Below are 18682 nucleotides of genomic sequence, written 5' to 3'. Positions count from 1 at the left end.
TATGGAGAGAGATCATTCATTTAATGGTTGGGAGTGCCCTCTGGTTAAGGAGTCAAGAAATAAGACAGTCCATTCATGTTTTCCTTTCTAATGGATCTTCCCAAAATAAAGGCTTTCCCCCCAACCCCCACAGTTGGTATTTTCTTATTGATAGCAACTGAAGGCAAAGGAAGGGGAATCTCATTGTCCTTTAATTGTTCTTCATGTTTTGTGCCCTGTGCTCATTGTTAATTGGACTACTGTGGCTGAGAATTTCATTTATCCCTTGTTGGAGGCACCTCTTAATTCCATATTGAAAGTGAAAGTTGCTCAGTTGTGTCCAACTCTTATGTGATCCTATGGGACTATACCGTCCATGGAATTCTCCAGGCCAGAATACTGGAGTGGGTAGCCTTTCCCTTCTCCAGGGGATCCTCCCAACCCAGGATCAAACCCAGTTCTCCTGCATTGCAGATGGATTCTTTACCAGCTGAGCCACAAGGGAAGCCCAAAAATACTAGAGTGGGTAGCCTATCCCTTCTCCAGAGGATCTTCCAGACCCAGGAATTGAGTCAGGGTCTCCTGTATTGCAGGCGGATTCTTTACCAACTGAGCTATCTGGCACCTTGAAGCCAGGGATATGGAATTAGCCCTAATTCCATATTAATGAATAAATCATGTCATTGACACTAGGACTGACTCTTCTAGGATAGGTATAGCACTTGAAATGTTTAGTGATTTGTAGGAGACATGTCAAAGTTTGTAGATTGGGACCTTATTTTCCTCAGATTTAAAAATTAATGTGTCTTCCTTCAACGGCTACTTGATTTCTTTGTGTGTAAATTTTAGAACAAAAGACTTTCTTAACATGTTGTATGTTCTTTAGAGTTTAGTTCAGGGATGTGATCAAAAGGGAACAATAAAGTCAGAGGTACTCAGGAAATGCAGCTGTACTAGAGGCTCCCTACCTCTGCTGTGCTTTCTTTTCTTGCGAGGGGTGCATGTGTGTGTTTACATTGTCCGGCACACCATCCTTAGTAGAATTGACCAGTCCTTTTTTTCTGGCATCTGATAGCAGGATCAGGTAAGTGTGTTTGTTCAGGGCTTTGAAGAACAACATCTACGATACTATGCATGGGTTTATCTCCCTGTTCCTAACTTGGACATTCATTGTGTTAATTTTTCTCATCAAAAAGCCAAGAACAGATTCGTGTGCGAGTTTGGAGGAGCTCCTCTGAATGGTTGCAGAACAGGGACGATGCAGCTGTGCGTTTCATGCCTCTGTGTTTAGCCCTAGCCTGCATTAGCCCCAGCCCACCTTCTGTGCATTTGCTTCCCTGTCCTGCTTCTCTCTGCCTTGGATAAGAAGAGCACTGAGGGGGTGGGGGCCAGGGCTCTGGGACCCTGCCTTGACATGTCTTTTTTTCACTGGGACATTCTGAAATTGTTCTTTCCATCAGCTTATGGTTCCCTGTAAAGAAGACTTGTCTCAGCATGATGTGGCTGCTTTCAGAGTAGTGTGTGTGTGTGTGTGTGTGTGTGTGTGTGTGTGTGTGTGTGTAAGAGGGAGGGAGGGAGAGACAGGGAGATGAGGATGGGCAAAAGTATTCCTATATTCTCCTGTAGTGAATAGCAGAAATCAAATTTAGAATGTTGTCAACAAGCATTACAAATATGCTTTCAGAGACTTGGCAATTTAATGCAACTTTTAAGATCTAAAACCTCATGTATTAGTCAGCTCAGGCTGCCATGACAAAACACCATAGACTGGGTGCCTTAAACAACAGAGTTTTATTTCTCACAGTTCTGGAGACTGGAAGTCCAGGTTCAAGGTGCCAGTCTGCTCAGTTTCTGGTAAGGGCTCTATTTCTGGTCTGCAGACAGCTGCCTTTTCACTGCCTTCCTCACAAGGCACATAGAGCAAGCCCTCTGGTCTCTTCTTCTAAGTGTGTTGATTGCGTTGGTCCAGGGCTGTACCATGACTTCTTCTCATCTAATTACCTCCCAAAGGCTCCATCTCCAGATACCATCACACTGAGAGTTAGATGTTCAGCACATGACTTTGAGGAGAGCACAAACCTTCAGTCGTCACCTAAGGAAGCCTTGGTGGGTGGGGTGCCCTGGCACAGGTTAGCATCTGCTTTTGACAAGACCCTAATTGAGCAAAAGCTGACTGATAATACATAAATAAGTGACTCTTTACTTTCCCCACTTTGGTGCATACAAATGGCAACCCACTCCAGTTCTCTTGCTTGGAAAATCCCATGGACGGAGGAGCCTGGTAGGCTACAGTCCATGGGGTCGCAAAGAGTCGGACATGACTGAGCTACTTCACTTTACTTTACTTTCCCCACTTTGGTGCATACAATTCACAGCTTGAACTCAAGCCTCTAGGCCTCATAAGACTTCAGGCAAGGACCAGGTGGGGTGCCCATATCCCTCAAGTCCACACAGGCCCAGGAAGGCATAAGAAGGGTTTTTGTTATTGTTAGTTATCTGGGGTGTCCTAGGATTCAGAGCAGCAGGAGGATGTGCTTTAAGTCATTAAAAGCAGCTACGGTGACCCAAGCCAGCTCCAGTGATCTGGCTCCCAGATTGTAGAGTGCAACAGGGGCAAGGCTTTGGATCACACTGAGTGTGGCTTTAATGCGTGCAGACTGATTTCATGCCAGGATCACAGCGTCCCTAATCTTTCCTTGCTGTTTTTAGATTTTTAACTCAGTCAAATCTAGTTGTTGGATTAACATGATGTCATTTCTGTTTGATTTATCAATGCATCACTTGACAATGTACTGCCAAGAAATCAATGACAGTTCTGTATTGCCAATGAAAATTTCTGGCAGCTTAAAGCATTCCGTGGTACAGGTTGATACATGACCTTTGGGTTTGCAAGCCTTGGATATAATCCAGGAGAAAACGAAAAATAAAGATGAGATTGAGAAGTTGAATTTACAAAGTTTAAAGAATTAGGAGAATGAAGAAAAAGATTAACCATAAACTCCTTTAGTATATAGGAATTTGAGTAAAAAAAAATTATTAAGGGGCAGAATACCTTGCTTGAAGTCATTAAAAGCAGCTAGGAATGCAGGGAGATCAAACCAGTCAATCCTAAAGGAAATCAACTCTGAATATTCATTGAAAAGACTGATGCTGAAGCTGAAGCTCTAATACTTTGGCCCACTGAGACTAAGAGCAGACTTATTAGAAAAGACCCTGATGCTAAGAAAGATTGAGAGCAGGAGGAGAATGGGGCAACAGAGAATGGGATGGTTGAATGACATGACCGACTCAATGAACATGAGTTTGAGCAAAATCTGGGAGACAGTGAAGAGCAGGGAAGCCTGGCGCGCTGCAGTCTGTGCGGCTGCAAAGAGTCACACATGAATGGCTACTAAACAATGACAGTCCCTTGCTTTAGAGTAGAATGGTACTTTCTAGCCAATTTATTTGTGAAATACGTTTCACTAAGAAGTTTTAATTTTCCCATTAGTCTTCATAATAGAAATCAGAAGTATAGTTTTGCATACGACTGTGTTGTAAACCCTTGGGATGGCCTATTTGCCCATTCATTCACTCATTAAACAAATATTTATTCTACATTTACTGGCAGTGTTCTAGACACTTGGGGATACAGCAGTGAGCGGAACAGATGAAGTTCCTGTCCTCATGGAGAGCACACTGTAGCTGGCAGAGACAGACAATAAAGTAAACAAGAAATATTCAGAAAAATAAAGCTGAGAAAAGGGGCAGGGTGTGTGGATATGGGTAAGGGTGAGAGATGAAGTTGCCGTTTTGGATGGGGTGGTCAGGGAATGCCTCCCTGAGAAAGCAGCATTTGAGCAGAAGGAAGTGTAGGAGTGAGCCATGCATAGATCTGGGTGAGAAGCACTGTGGGGAGAAGAGTCAGCAAGCATGAAGGCCTGAGATGGGAGGCTGCTGAGAGTGATCCAGGATCAGCCAGGATTCCAGGGAGGCCAGGGCACAGCCGGGCAGTGGGGAAGATGAATGATGTGCTCTGTCATTTTATCCAGATCACTCTGACTGCTGTCATGTGAATGGATGAAGGGGATCAGGGTAGGAGCCAGGAGACCAATTAAGAGGCTCCTGCAAGAATCCATGGGAGAGACGATGGTAGCTTTGAGTGATAGCAGCACAAGTGATGGTGAGTGGCAGGTTTCTGAATATATTGAGGCAGTTGAGGATTCGCTGGTAGACTGGATGTGGACTGAGAGTGGAATTATTGGAATTAGGGGTAATTTCAGGGTTTTTGTTTGGTTGGTGGGTTTTTATTGGTTTAATTTGAGAAATTAAATAGCCATTTACTGAAATCAAAAGCACTGTGGATAAGTGCAGATAGAGGAGAGAACACCTAATCTGAGTGCTGGAGCTCTAGAATGAACCAGCCCAGGGCAAAGGTGAAAGTCTAAGTCAGAGGTCAGCAGATTTTTTCTGGAAAGGGCCATATAGTCAAGAGTTTATGCTTTGTGGGCCAACAATTCAGCTGTGCCAATGTATCAAAAAAGGAACATAGACAATGTATAAAGTAAGGAACAAGGCTGTGTTCAATAAAACTTTACAAAGCTAGGCAGCGGGCTGCATTTAGTCCATGAACCATAATTTGGACCATAATTTGCACATCCCAGTGTTTGTCTCTATGCCAGGAGTTTCCTTTCTTTCTTTCATTTTTCTTAGACCCTGGGATTTTCTTTTATTCCAGGCAGACGCATTACCATCTGAGCCACCAGAGAAGCCCCTTTATTCCAGGAATCCCTTTTAATTAGATAGCCATACTGTGTAATAGAGCCAGGATCTAACATTACACTTTACTGTTAAATTGGTCTGGCCTGATTCAGTCAAGAAAAGTCCTAAATTCAAGATACTACTTTAAAGTTCTGTGCCTTATTATTTTTTAATTCGCTTATATGAGGAGAAATACACAAAAATTACTGATGATGTGATGATGCATAATCAGTAAAAGTCAGTTACAGAGAAGGAGACAAATTTGCAGCAGCAAAGATTTAGGCTGTATATAAGTAATAATATTTTGATGGTAAATTTTGTTAAATATTTTGCCCAATACAGTTCATGGGATAACTGTCTTAAAAGATGTTAGTTTTCTTAGGATTTTGCTTTTTAATGTTATTTGTACAATTTGAAGTAACCCACTGCGGATGCTGATTGCAGCCATGAAATTAAAAGATGCTTGCTCCTTGGAAGGAAACTTATGACCAACCTAGACAGCATATTAAAAAGCAGAGACATTACTTTGCCAACAAAGGTCCGTCTAGTCCAGGCTATGGTTTTTCCAGTAGTCATGTATGGTTGTGAGAGTTGGACTATAAAGAAAGCTGAGTGCCCAAGAATTGATACTTTTGAACTGTGGTGTTGGAGAAGACTCTTGAGAGTCCCTTGGACTTCAAGGAGATCCAACCAGTCCATCCTAAAGGAAATCAGTCCTGGGTATTCACTGGAGGGACTGATGGTGAAGCTGAAACTCCAATACTTTGACCGCCTGATGCGGAGAGCTGAGTCATTTGAAAAGACCCTAATGCTGGGAAAGATTGAGGGCAGGAGGAGAAGGGGATAACAGAGGATGAGATGCTTGGATGGCATCACCGACTCGATGGACATGGGTTTGGGTGGACTCTGGGAGTTGGTGACGGACAGGGAGGCCTGGCGTGCTGCGGTTCGTGGGGTCACAGAGTCGGACACGACTGAGTGACTGAACAGAACTGAACTGATGTACGTTTTATATAGTCTGAGGACAAGGGCATAAATGCATGGCTTTGAGTTCTCTTTTTGACCATTAATAGTAATTAATCTGTTCAGTTAGTAATGTGTGTTTAAGGTTCCTTTGTGTCTTATTATGGCATGATCATTTATTTTTAGTGCTGAATAATATTCTATTGTCTGGATGTACCACAGTTTCATTTATCCGTTCATCTACTGAAGGACATCTTGGTTGCTTCCAAGTTTTGGCATATGAATAAATTTGCTGTAAACATCCACGTGTAGATTTTGGTGTAGATCTAAGTTTTCAGCAGCAGCTAGTAGCTCAGACAGTAAAGCGTCTGCCTGCAATGCAGGAGACCCAGGTTCGATCCCTGGGTCAGGGAGATGCCTTGAAGAAGGAAATGGCAACCCACTCCAATATTCTTGGCCTGGAGAATCCCATGGACAGAGGAGCCTGGTGGGCTACAGTCCATGGGGTCGCAGAGTCAGACACGACTGAGCAACTAACACACACGCAAGTTTTCAACTTTTTTGGGTAAATGTACCAACCTAGATAGCATATTGAAAAGCAGAGACATTACTTTGCCAACAAAGGTCCGTCTAGTCAAGGCTATGGTTTTTCCAGTGGTCATGTATGGATGTGAGAGTTGGACTGTGAAGAAAGCTGAGCGCTGAAGAATTGGTGCTTTTGAACTGTGGTGTTGGAGAAGACTCTTGAGAGTCCCTTGGACTGCAAGGAGATCCAAGCAGTCCATCCTAAAGGAGATCAGTCCTGGGTGTTCATTGGAAGGACTGATGTTGAAGCTGAAACTCCAATACTTTGGCCACCTGATGCGAAGAGTTGACTCATTGGAAAAGACCCTGATGCTGGGAGGGCTTGCAGGCAGGAGGAGAAGGGGACAACAGAGGATAAGATGGCTGGATGGCATCACTGACTTGATGGACATGAGTTTGGTTGAACTCCGGGAGTTGGTGATGGACAGGGAGGCCTGGCGTGCTGCGGTTCATGGGGTCGCAAAGAGTTGGACATGACTGAGCGACTGAACTGAACTGAACTGAAAGGCACACAATTGCTTTTGTTTGTTTGTTTTTTTAAACAAAAACTTTTTTTTTTTTGGTGTTTAAAGAAACTGCCAAACTGCCTCTCCCAACGTGGCTGTGCCATTTTGCATTCCTGCCAGCAATGAATGAGAGTTTCCGTCGCTCTGCTTGCTTCACTAGCATTTGATGTTGTTGATGTTCTTATATTGGGGCATTCTAATAGGTGTGTAGAGGTGTCTTTTTCCCTGATGACATGAGACATGGAACATCTTCATGGAAGATGCTTATCTTCCATCTGCTTATCTTCTTTGGTGTGGTGTCAGTTAAGGCCTTTGGCCCACTTTTTTATTTGGGTTGTTTGTGTATTTGGTTTTCCCTGGTGGCTCAGAGGTTAAAGCGTCTGCCTGCAATGTGGGAGACCTGGGTTCAATCCCTGGGTCAGGAAGATCCCCTGGAGAAGGAAATGGCAACCCACTCCAGTATTCTTGCCTGGAGAATCCTATGGATGGAGGAGCCTGATGGGCTACAGTTCATGGGGTCGCAAAGAGTCAGACACGACTGAGCGACTTGACTAACTTGTGTATTTGGCATATTTGATTGTTTGGTTGGTTGATTGGTTGGCTGGCTGGTTGAGGAGGCAGAATTAAAAGTGTATTTCCAAAGAATTGTCACTCATGTGTAAACAATCCTAACAACCATCTAAAGAAAGCAGAACTGTGGAGAGTCAGTGTCAGAAAGGATTTGGAGTGTTTGTGTTGTAGTTCCGGGTTCTTAGCCTTTAAACAGAGGACCCAAGTTGGGGTGGGTGTATCTGCTGTGAAATTATTGCAGAGACGACAAACTCATATGAACACTCACTGTTGTTTGTAGACTAAATAAATAATGTCCAACATCTGTATACCATTCCTTTAAAAATCAATGCAGACTCTGCTGTGATTAGTAAATTGGAATTTTATTTTCAACTGTCACTGTATTGAGAGTTTCTTTTTATCATTATTTATTGCACAGATTTTTGAAGTGTAACTGCTTTCTAATTGCACAGATTCTTGAAGTATAACTGCTGCCATTTGATTAGGCTGAGAGAGATTTTGATGTGTTAAAATGCCCCTCATGCCTGAAAAGTTTGAGAAATGCATTTCTAGTCCAAGTGCTCAACTTACTTTACAGCCTGGGACACTGAGATCCAGAAGATTTACCTGACTGCCTTGGGGAGGTGGAGATTGTCAGCAAGAAAGTAAGGACTAGATCCTGGTTCTTTGGGTTCCAAAAGTGAGTTGTTGTTTTTTTCAATAGGTCATATATGGCTCCCGTTAATCCAAAACATCCCTTTGAATCACACAATACACTTCTTACACTAATTACACTTCAGTACACAATCACACAATACAATTTACCAAAATATACTTCTCCCCTGAATGTAACTGAAGGTTGTATAATAACGAGGCATGAAGTAAGCAAGCCACAGCAACACAGTGTGGCACATGGCAGTGCCTGGGCTCACTTTAGAAGAGATGGCATTTCTGCAGCTCAGCAGCCACCTTGTCATGGAGCCAGTCACCAGTGCAGACAGCATCTAAATGAGCCTGCCAGGTGTTCGCCCCCTTATCATTCTTAGGCAGATTCCATAGACACACTGTCAAACCAGCCACACAGCTTTTCACATCTCTTTTGGAGAGAAGATGCTGCACAAAAATCAAGTGCACTGATCTGTTTGTGAAAGCTGAGAGCAGACGCCAACATCTGTTAACCAAATGGTGGTGGTGTACAAAATGCGTCTCCTGTTGATGTTTGTGTGTGTTTTTTCTTTTTCCTTTTTTTTTTTTTTTAAAGAAGGGACTTATTTCCCTTGGAAAAATCTTCATATCAGAGAGCCAAAAAGTAGTTATTTGATCACAGAGATACATATATAACGCTTCCCTCTGTGCTCTTATTCATACAAAACTTAACTCCTAGTCTGTTGAAAGTTTGCGTTTGGACACAGGAGATAAGTGTGCACTTGCTTAGTTGGGTCTCCAACTCCTTTCCTGTTGTTAGCTTTCTTTTGTAAGTGAAATAAATTCCAGGCTTTCTGTGAAGCTTAACCAAAGTTTCAGGACTATGACTTAAAAAGATTATCTGCCCTGCCTTCTATTCAATTCTCTCTCTCTTTCTCTCTAAGTAGTTTTACAATTCATGAAACAGTTACTGTGCACTGCCTTTCCATACAGGACACATTTAATATTAAATGCATCATTGGATGGCATCCACACACTACTTCATGAGGTGGTTTTAATTAAGTCACTTATTTTCTTAAGATGTCATCTTGATAATTTTCTTTCTTGGTTCATAATGAGATGGAAAATATTTCTGCCTTTACTGTCCTGAAACCTTTGTACTCTTGTCTTATGTTTATTGAGACTGAAAATAAGTAAGGCTGTTTAAATTATGGGTGTCTGTAACCCATTTATGTTGAGAAATGGATCTTGGAATAGATTAAAAAGAACATAAAGGCAGGTGTAGAAGATGCTTGTCAGCTGAGAAGACCCACCCACTTTAGAGTAGTATAAATGCTTCAAAACCTCATTTCTTATCAGAACACAGTTATGTTAGAACAAAACTCCAGAGATAAATTTATCTGCCTGCAGACAGAGCCATACACCTGAACCCCAGGTGGGTGTTTGTGTTTGGGTTGTTTCTAGGTAGAATGATCTCATGTTCTGCCCTTACCGCAGGATTGTGCAACACTGATACACACCTGTGTTTTGATCTTTAAAATCTGTCGTGCTTACATGTCAAGCAATTGTAAATAACTCATGGATGATCCAGAACACACACCTGCCAGAAACAGCACTGGGCACAGTTTTGGAACTGGCTTAGACTCCTGTAATATTAAACTCAAGTTATACTGAAAACATATCAGGTCTCAAGTTCCAGTCTTCTGCCTGAGATTCTTGTCTCAGTGTGTATTGGTCCACAAGTGACCCCAGTGCAGGGGTCGGGGCATGAGGCCTTTCCAGATGCTCTTAAAGAGAGTGGGACAGACTACCTAGAAAGTAAGGCAAAGTACCGGAACCACCACCTTTCTTTTCTTTTCAGTATTTATCTTAAATACTTAAAGTATTTCTGACCCTTTTAAATACATCTTTATTTTTAAATGTGACAGTTTAAAAATGTGTTAGTCGCTCAGTTGTGTCTGACTCATTGCGACCCCATGGACTATAGTCCACCAGGCTCCTCCATGCATGGTGTTCTCCAGGCAAGCATACCGGAGTAGGGTGCCATTTCCTTCTCCAGGGGATCTTCCAGATCGAGGGATCAAACCCGGGTCTCTCACATTGCAGGCAGACTCATTTCTGTCATATCTGCAAATCCGTGGTGAATTCCTACCTTAGCCTACCACCACATTTTCATACTGTCCTTTCTGGGCGTCTTATCACTTTCTTCATCCTACTTCCACATTCCCCTGTGTGACAGTGGCCCAGCATCCCAGCCATTCAACTGGCTTGCCACTTAAAAAACACCGTTGATGACTTCCTTAAACTGTCCCCCATTCTTTGTGGCAAATAAGTTGGAAACTGATTTATTATGTGGATTGGGGGACCCTAGAGTTCAAGGGCTTGAAAACAAGTTGGTTACAACCTTAAATTCTGCTGAGAAATAGTTAGGGCCAGAAACTGGAGTTCAGTAGTGGGCCCAAAAACACTGAAATAAATTCCTGGATATTGAAGGGTAGAGTTTGGCCTGTGTCTTGTAAACAAACAACTGCCTCTGTATTGTAAACAGACTCAATCAGATGCTAACAGCTATTTGTCTAAACTGTACATACCAGAGACTGAAATGGAAAGTGGACAGAAGCCTCCATGCAGCTAGGCTTCCCCTGACAACAGGCCCTGAGGCCCTTTTAGAACTGCCATCTAGGTATGTAGCGGGATGGTCTCTTCAAGTGCTTTCTTTCCTAGTGAGCTCCCGAAGGACAAAAAAACAAATCTACAGTTCCTTGAACCCCTTAGTGTCCAGGCTGTGGTTGAATATAAGAAACACATATTTAATATTTGGTTTTTTATCTGCTTAACTGTAAGGTAGTACTGAATACAGGCTAGAGTTTTAGACAGGTTTTGTTTGCTGAATTTATGAGTGCCTTCACTAAAAAAAAAAAAAAGATTTATTTCCTATTTGCCTATCAATATTCTAAGCATTGTAGATTTATAATTAAGTATAAATTATAGTTTTACTCCCAAGGGGTTTGCAATTTAATTGGGCAGATAAGGCATATACAAGAAACAATTAAAGAATACAACAACAAACATAACAATGTTGTGTGATGCAGTTAGAATAAATATACTGTTTGCATATTATAGGCAGTGAGAGCAAAAGGGAAGAGATCAGCATGGGCCAGAGTCTTCAGATCCTGGTACATGGATTGCACAGAAAATATCGGTTGTACAGAAGGACAGAAGATTGGAGATAGGCAGAACAGAACAAAAAAAGGAAAAAATCTTTTCTTTGAAAAGGAGCTGTTTTTGTTACATACCATCTACAGTAGTATCAAAAATAGGAAGTACTCAGGGATAAATTTAACAACAAAAAAGGTTAAAAAATCTAGATGCTGAAAACTATAAAGGAGAAGTTAAAGAAGACATAAGTAAGTGAAAAATATATTATCCATGGGTCATAAGGTTCAGTATTAAGATGTCAGTTCTTACCCAAATTGGTCTTTAAGATTCAAGGCAATCTCAAGCAAAAATGTCAGCAGACTTTTTTTCACAGGAATTGACATCCTGACCCTAAAATATATATTTAAATGCAAAGGACCAAGAGTAGTCATAACAATTTTTAAAAGAGCATAGTTGGAAGAAAGACTTACACTACCTGATTTCAATACTGACTATAATGTTATAATTATCAAGGCAGAGTGATCCTGATATAAAGAGATAAAAGTAGATAAATGCAACAGAGTACTGAGTCCAGAACTAGATCTACATATACATGAACAATTTGATTTTTGACAGAGGTGCCAAGGTGACTCAACAGGGAAAGGATAATCATTCAACAAATGATGCTGGAACAATTGGAGCCATAAGCAAAATGATGAACCTCAGTCCTTTCCCCATATCAAATACAGAATTAACTCAAAGTGGATTTTAGACCTACGTGAAGGAGCTAAAACTAGAATATTTAAAAGAAAACGTAGGCAAAAAAAAATCTTAGTAACTTTGGGTTTGGAAGAGATTTCTTAAGGATGGTACACAAAAAGAAAAAAATATTAATAAGTTGGACTTCATCAAAATAATAATGTTAGCTCTTCAAAGGCACTATTACTAAAACAAAATGGCAAGCCAATAGGCTAGAGAGAAAATATTTTCAAAACATGTATCTGACAAAGAACTTTGTCAACATATACAAAGAACTGTTAGAATTTAAAAAGAAGAAGACAAACAGCTCAATAAAATATAGGCAAAAAAAATATTTGAGCACATACACAGCCTTTAGGGAAAGATGAATTAAAACCACAATGAAATAACACTATATATCCCCTTTAACTGCTGAAATTACAAATACCAGCCAAACCAAGTGTTAGCAAGATATAGAGAAATTGGAACTTTCATGGGAATATAAAATAATATATCTACTTTGCAAAGCAGTTTGGCAGTTTCTTACAAAGTAAAGCATACACCTGTCAAATGACCCACTCATTCTACTCTCAGTACTTAGCAAAAGAAACAAAAGCATATGTCCACAGAAATATTTGCACATGAATTTTCATAGCAGCTTTATTTTCAGTAGCTAATAGGTGGAAACAATTCAAGTGTCCATCCAGCGGGTGGTTGGATAAATATATATTGTGGTATGTCTATACAATGGAATATTACTCAGCAGTTAAAAAATGAATGTACTGTTGAAACATCCAGCCATTCTGGGTGGGGAAAAAAACTAGATAAAGAAGAATACATACTGTATGATCACATTTATATAAAGATGTGGAGAACACAAACAAGTCAACAGTGACAAAGCTAATCAGTGGTTGCCTGGGGATAGGAGTGATGTACTTACAGGAGGGAGAGATTACAAATGCAGGAGGAAACTTTGAGAGATGATGAATGTGTTCATTATCTTGATGGTGATGATAGATTCCTGGGTGTAGTGTATACCTGTGTCAAAAGTCTCTAACGTTGTATGCTTTGAAAATGTGCAGTTTATGTCAGTTTTTCCTCAAAGCTGTAGGAAAAAAAAATATTGATTGCTTAGTATGATCATTTTCATCTAACTGATGACATCACTCAAAGAGATATTTCCAACAGGAGCAAAGAGTCCCACTGATGTTGGCAGAAGATTATACATGACGCCAGGTAGAGAAGCTAAAGCATCACAATTTGTGGGTTTCTATCTCCTGTCTCAGTTTCCTCATGTGTGAAATGAGAAGAGTCATAATATCTGTCCAGCCTGCCTCCCAGAACTGATATAAAAATCCTGTGACTATTCCTAAAAAACTGTAAAATAGCATAAAACTACAAGGGGTTATTGCTACTTCTGTTGTATCTTGCCTGGGATCTCATTGTCAGCATATTCATTGCTCAGGAAAATCCAAGGTATGTCAGTCACCCTTGCAGTTTACAAGAAGGAAGAGAAGGCTATGTCATGATCACTTCTATGTAGAAACAGATGATGTCCCTAAACTTATGACATGATTGCCATGGACACCCCACCCTGCTCCTTCGGAAGCAGTGCTCTCTCTTCCCTTTTTCCTCTTCCCTCCTCTGCTTCCTCATTTTGCTTCATTCACTTAGTCAGCAGATAATCTCTGAGCACCTGCCAGGTGTCAGGTCCTGTAGGCAACAGAAATAAAACCAGGAAGAAAACAGATGAGTCAGTGCCTTTGAGAAACTGCCCTTCTAGTGTGTGTGTGGGGAGAGTGGAGGGTAAGCAGTTTGATATGTATTATGAGAGGAAAGAAAGGGGTCCTGTGGAGCACTTGAGAGGACCCCCTAACCCAGACTTGGGGTGTCAGGGGAAGGAGACATCTAAATTGAGACCTGAGGATAAGTAAGAGTCAGCCACGCAAAGAATGGGAGAGAGAGTTCCACTCAAAAGGAACAGCATGTGCAGGGGCATAGAAGAAAGCTTAGTATGACTGGAGATGAGAGTGGAAGGCAGGTGGGTGAGATGAGGATGCTTTCTGGGGTTCGTGGTAAGAGCAGGGAGCCATGGGTCAGCTTGCCCACTCTCTGGCTCCTACTTGGTGGCCCTCAAGATTAAGAAGGTTGCTAGGCAAGATTTTCTTGGATAGAACTAAGCTTATGGTGACCAAACTGACTTTGTTTACATTGTTTTCTGCCAAGAAAACAGAAACTTCTTTAAGTAAGCAGCAACTATCACTTATGCTGGTTAGTAAAACCGTACTTCTCATTGTCTTCCTCACAACGTGTGATATGTTTGCAACATAGACATTTTAAATGGGAATCCTATACCAGAGAGAAAAGTGTGCTCTAGCAGGAACAACTAGAAAGATTTGAGTACAAGGAAAGCTCTGAGGTTAAATGCAAAGAGTTTATTTTTTAACAGTAGAATAGTTTCTGTTTCCCCTTTTCACAAATGTCACATTGGCACTTTTAAACACCTTGGGAGAAAGGCATGCTAACTTTTGCAAGTTGCAGCTTGCTGTTAAGAATTCATCTTCAGTTTTTGCTTATTGGTACTTGCATTGGTCTTCCCTTTATCTTTTTACTGTATCATTTTATATTTGTTTGGACAGGGTTTCTTCTCTACTTTCCAGATTCCTTAGTCTCTTCCAGATAATACAGACAACCTTTATAGAATTTTCCATAGTTGTCAGGGTATTCTATTTATTTTTATATCCATGATATAAGAATTCCAAAGGGCAGAGGGCATGGACCTTATGAAGCAAACTCCTGGATTCAAACTGCAGCAACTGAGCAAAATTCATCCTTTTGGGTCAGGGGCAGTGAGGGACAGGGTGTGGCTTAGAAGGCCAGAGCCTCTAGGTGCACTAGTGTGTCCTGATTGACCAAATAGTGTTAACTGTTTACGTGTGTGTGTGTATGTGAACAGCCTATGTGTGTAAAAGTGGCTCCCATTGGACATAAGGTCTCAGTCAGTGTATTTGACAAAGACCATTGGTCCACATACTAGCAGAAATGAGTGTGCCAGGTGAAAATAACACATTTTCCACTCAAAATAGTTAAAAATTCAAGTCTGTCTAATACAGAAGTAGCTTTGGGCAAGTCTAACACACACATAAAATATTAGCTTGAACAAGCAAAGACAGAATCCCATCCTAGAGGCACTGGGGTTGTAACTAGTGCCAACAGGTTTGAAGGTGTTGCCCTGTGAGCCGCCATACTTGAGAAGTAAGCATCAGCTTCCACCGTAGTGAGCAGAGTGCCTCTCACCATTGTGCATAATTAATCCAAAGTTAAAGACTTTTCCACAAAAACAATTTTACATTTTTTTTTTTAAGTTAAGCCTGGCGTTTGCGACCAGGGACTCAGCAAACAGTGCCCGCTCCGCCATTCTCTTGGACTGTGTCTGTCAGCCTGTCCCTGACCCTTTTTTTAACCTTAGTTCCTTCATCTCTGAATTGGCACACTGGTTGACCAATGGAAATGTCAGCTCCAGGAGGACTTGAGCCTTTATTTTCGATTCCTCAGGAACAACATTAAGGGAGGGGAAAAACACATCCTTTTGAGTCACACTGACTCTTGGCTCAAAGCTTCATGCGTGTGTGTCCTTGACCAGTTTGTTTAGCTTCTCTGAGGTCACTGCTTTATCTCATAATACTTAACTTACTAGGTTGAAAGAAGAAGTCAAAGAAATAGTGTGTGTGAAATCAAAAATCAGAAGACTTTTATGCTTTTCAAGTGCTCAGAATATGCTTTCCTCCCTTTTACAAGCACCACAGATACTCGCAATAGAAAGTGGGCATGGCATATTAGAATGCTTAGAATGTTTCCTCTTTACAGTTGTCTACATATCCTACTCTTTAAGCTAGATGGGAGATGAAGATGGTAAAAGAGATTAACCAGATAATTGCTATTTTTGTTAGAAGGAATCAGGAAATTATGTCTACTGCAGCCATGGTTGAGAGCTCTCGTAACCACACCTGATGGAATCAGGAATTCAGACGTGGACGTCTGAATCATTGGGGGAACTTTCTGACACAAAATACACGTCCCAGCTTCTGTTTCTCCTGGTGTGCAAGATTAAGTACCTAAACAACTCTGACCAAAAACTCTGGAAATGAAATAAAATAAAAACTTAAAGAAAGTTACATCACTTCAAAGGCCAGAAATAATGTTTAAGCAGAAATAATAGATTAGCACTCAAGTCGGCTTTCAGTCCAGGGACATCTACTTAACTATGATGCCCTTGGGCTTGGGTTCTGATAACTTGTTGGATCTGGGGCTTCCCAGGTGGCGCAGTGGTAAAAAATTCACCTGCCAATGCAGGAAACACAGGTTTGATCCCTGAGTTGGGAAAATCCCCTTGAGGGAAAAATGGCAACCTGCTTCAGTGTTCTTGCCTGGAAAATCCCATGGACAGAGGAGCCTGGCAGGCTACAGTCTGTGGGGTCGCACAGAGTCAGGCATGACTGAGCATGTGTGCACACACACACACAACTTGTTGGATTTAGGGGACAGGAGCCAAATCCAAGGTTTTGTCCAAGGTGAGGAGTCTAATAAGAGGGACCTGAGCAAAACTGGGGCCCCAAAGTACAAAACTCTCCATATAAGGCTAAATGAGAAATCTGTAGTACAGAAGGGGACAATAAGGAAACCTGTCTCCCATGACCTTGGGATTGGGTAGCAGGGAACACAAGCTCTTTCCTGAGAATTCACAACTTCAGGCAGCCTTCAGGCAAGTTTGCACCTGCATTTACACTGTCAAGAGGGTCTGAAAGCCTTTAGCGAAAGCCTTTCCTTTAACATAGTATTTGGTTGTTGGTACCCAAGCTGCCTTCCTGCTCCACATCCAAAGCACCTGCCCCTCTTTAACCTTCTTGCCTTTAGCTCTAGTGACTAAATACTGGGAGACTGGGTCTTCTTTTGACCTTCAGATATTGGAGTTTTTAGTTGGCTGCAGTATTAATATCAGTCTTACCTCAGGCCTTTAGGTAAGCAGAGACCCCTGCTGTGATATCCACAGTCTTTGGTCTTTACCTGCAGGATGCAAGTAGGAATGGGGAAAGAGAAAGGAAGAGATATTTTTTTTATGCCTTAACTGTATTAAAAATCGTTTCTGATTGTAATAAAGTCCCCAAAACAAGCAACCCTAAAGCAGGCCCTTTGTGGGCTTTAGGAAGCCAGGGGGTGTGGATTAAGAGTGTGGTCATTTTGGCAGCAGGACAGAGAGGGGAGGATTTCGACTGTAGCAAGATCTCCTAAGGCAGCCAGTGGAGGAGAAAGTGGGTGACTGGGCCTTAGGTCCCTCAGGGCCACTCCCACTAAACAGCCTGGAAAGGCAGGCTCAGGGTGCCTGCTGTTTAGGTGTGGTTATTAAAAGCTAGAATTTGGGCTTTGCTGGCTCTAGCTTGTGTACCTGTTCCCATGGTTCCTACCTAGCATATCTTTTTAGAGCCTTCTTTGTCTTTGCGATTCTTGGATTCGTTGTTTTTTGTTTTTTTTTTTTTTTTTTAATAATGCAGTGCTAATCTCTTTGCTGGGCCAGTATTGGGGAGAGACAATTGATTTTGGAAGCATCATGCCAGTTGGTGTAATCCCAGAAGCAAAGTGGCATGCGCTACATTACATGCTGAATTGACTTCTTGGCCGACTCACAGCCTCTGCTCTTTCATTACATGCTTGTAGCAAGTTGCATGTTTTATGTGTGTATTCTTGGCCAGGCTGGCACAGGTTAGTGCCACCCAGCTCTTCCTGTTCCCAGCCTGTATTTGCTGCTCGGGCAGCTGTGGGTTTTTCTAGAAGATGGCAGTCTTAATTTCCTCAATGTAAAAGTTTAACAAATGACTTTGTCCACTCCTATACACCCAGCTCCTAGAACTGTGTTTGGCAAATAGTGAGCACTCAATAAATTCTCTGAATGAACTCTTATTTTTGTATCAACGGCAGTTAAAGTACAGAGGATAAAACGGAGACTAGGTATAAGCTAAAGAGATTAGGGACGAGTGACCTAAGGCAGGACTGGAGAAGAGCTCAGGAGCTGTGTTGTCCCATTAGTTGGCAGTAAAGCAGGTGAGGAGCGAAGAACCAGCTAGAGTGCTGGGTCACATTGGCAGATTGGGTTCTGGGAAGCTTAACAGTGTGTTTCTGGCCATAATTTAGGAGCCACGGTGAGGCATAGAAGAAAACACCCTGGACAGTAAGACAAAGTAAGTGCTCTGTAATTGACATTAAAGCAGGGCATGGGTAGAGCTGGTCTGTGAAGTAAATATTAGGAAACCCCTTTCCATTTTGTGCGTGTTAATGAAAATGAACTGTTAATCACAGTTAGCACTGCTGTCTTCTCTACTAAATGTGTGAAAGGTGCCTTTTAGGGAAATATGCGTTCTCTTCTTGTTTACCTTCTTCATGGTTGATTTAGAATCTACTTTCTGAATAACCTTCCTGTCTGCTAGACTACTGACAGTGCACAGCACTTAAAGGAAAAGGCAGGACAAAAGACTGTGGTCTTTGCACTAAATTCCTTTCTCTCATCAGTCACTGATGAGTCTTCTGTGTTCATTTTTCACGGATCATCATTCAGTGTTTGCCTCTCACTAAGTCCCAAGTGTCTCTCCACTGAATGTTTTTGTATATTATTACTGTCTACTAATGAAAGGCTAAAAAGGCTAATTTGTTAGGGAAGTGAATGAAATATAAAGTAATTTATAGATATTAACCCTCTTCTTCATTCCCTGTTAATAAAATCAGTGTATCATTGCAGGTGGAAGAAGGGACCGTGAACTATCCATTTGTAACCACACTCTGCACACTCT

General features: G+C 41.6%; 1 protein-coding gene and 1 long non-coding RNA gene across 6 annotated transcripts in view; both read left to right on the top strand.

Annotated features, from left to right (window-relative positions):
- LOC133256455 (uncharacterized) overlaps positions 1–8574 on the top strand; it is a 45075-nt gene extending 36501 nt beyond the window's left edge. Inside the window, exon 2 of the long non-coding RNA XR_009739217.1 lies at positions 35–8574. This is a non-coding gene — a long non-coding RNA (uncharacterized LOC133256455). The remainder of the gene's footprint in view (positions 1–34) is intronic.
- BABAM2 (BRISC and BRCA1 A complex member 2) overlaps positions 1–18682 on the top strand; it is a 438330-nt gene that overhangs the window by 275126 nt on the left and 144522 nt on the right. The window lies entirely within an intron of this gene.

Source organism: Bos javanicus, chromosome 11, assembly GCF_032452875.1.
Source record: "Bos javanicus breed banteng chromosome 11, ARS-OSU_banteng_1.0, whole genome shotgun sequence".
NCBI lineage: Eukaryota > Metazoa > Chordata > Mammalia > Artiodactyla > Bovidae > Bos > Bos javanicus.
This window is presented reverse-complemented; position numbering and strand designations above follow the sequence as displayed.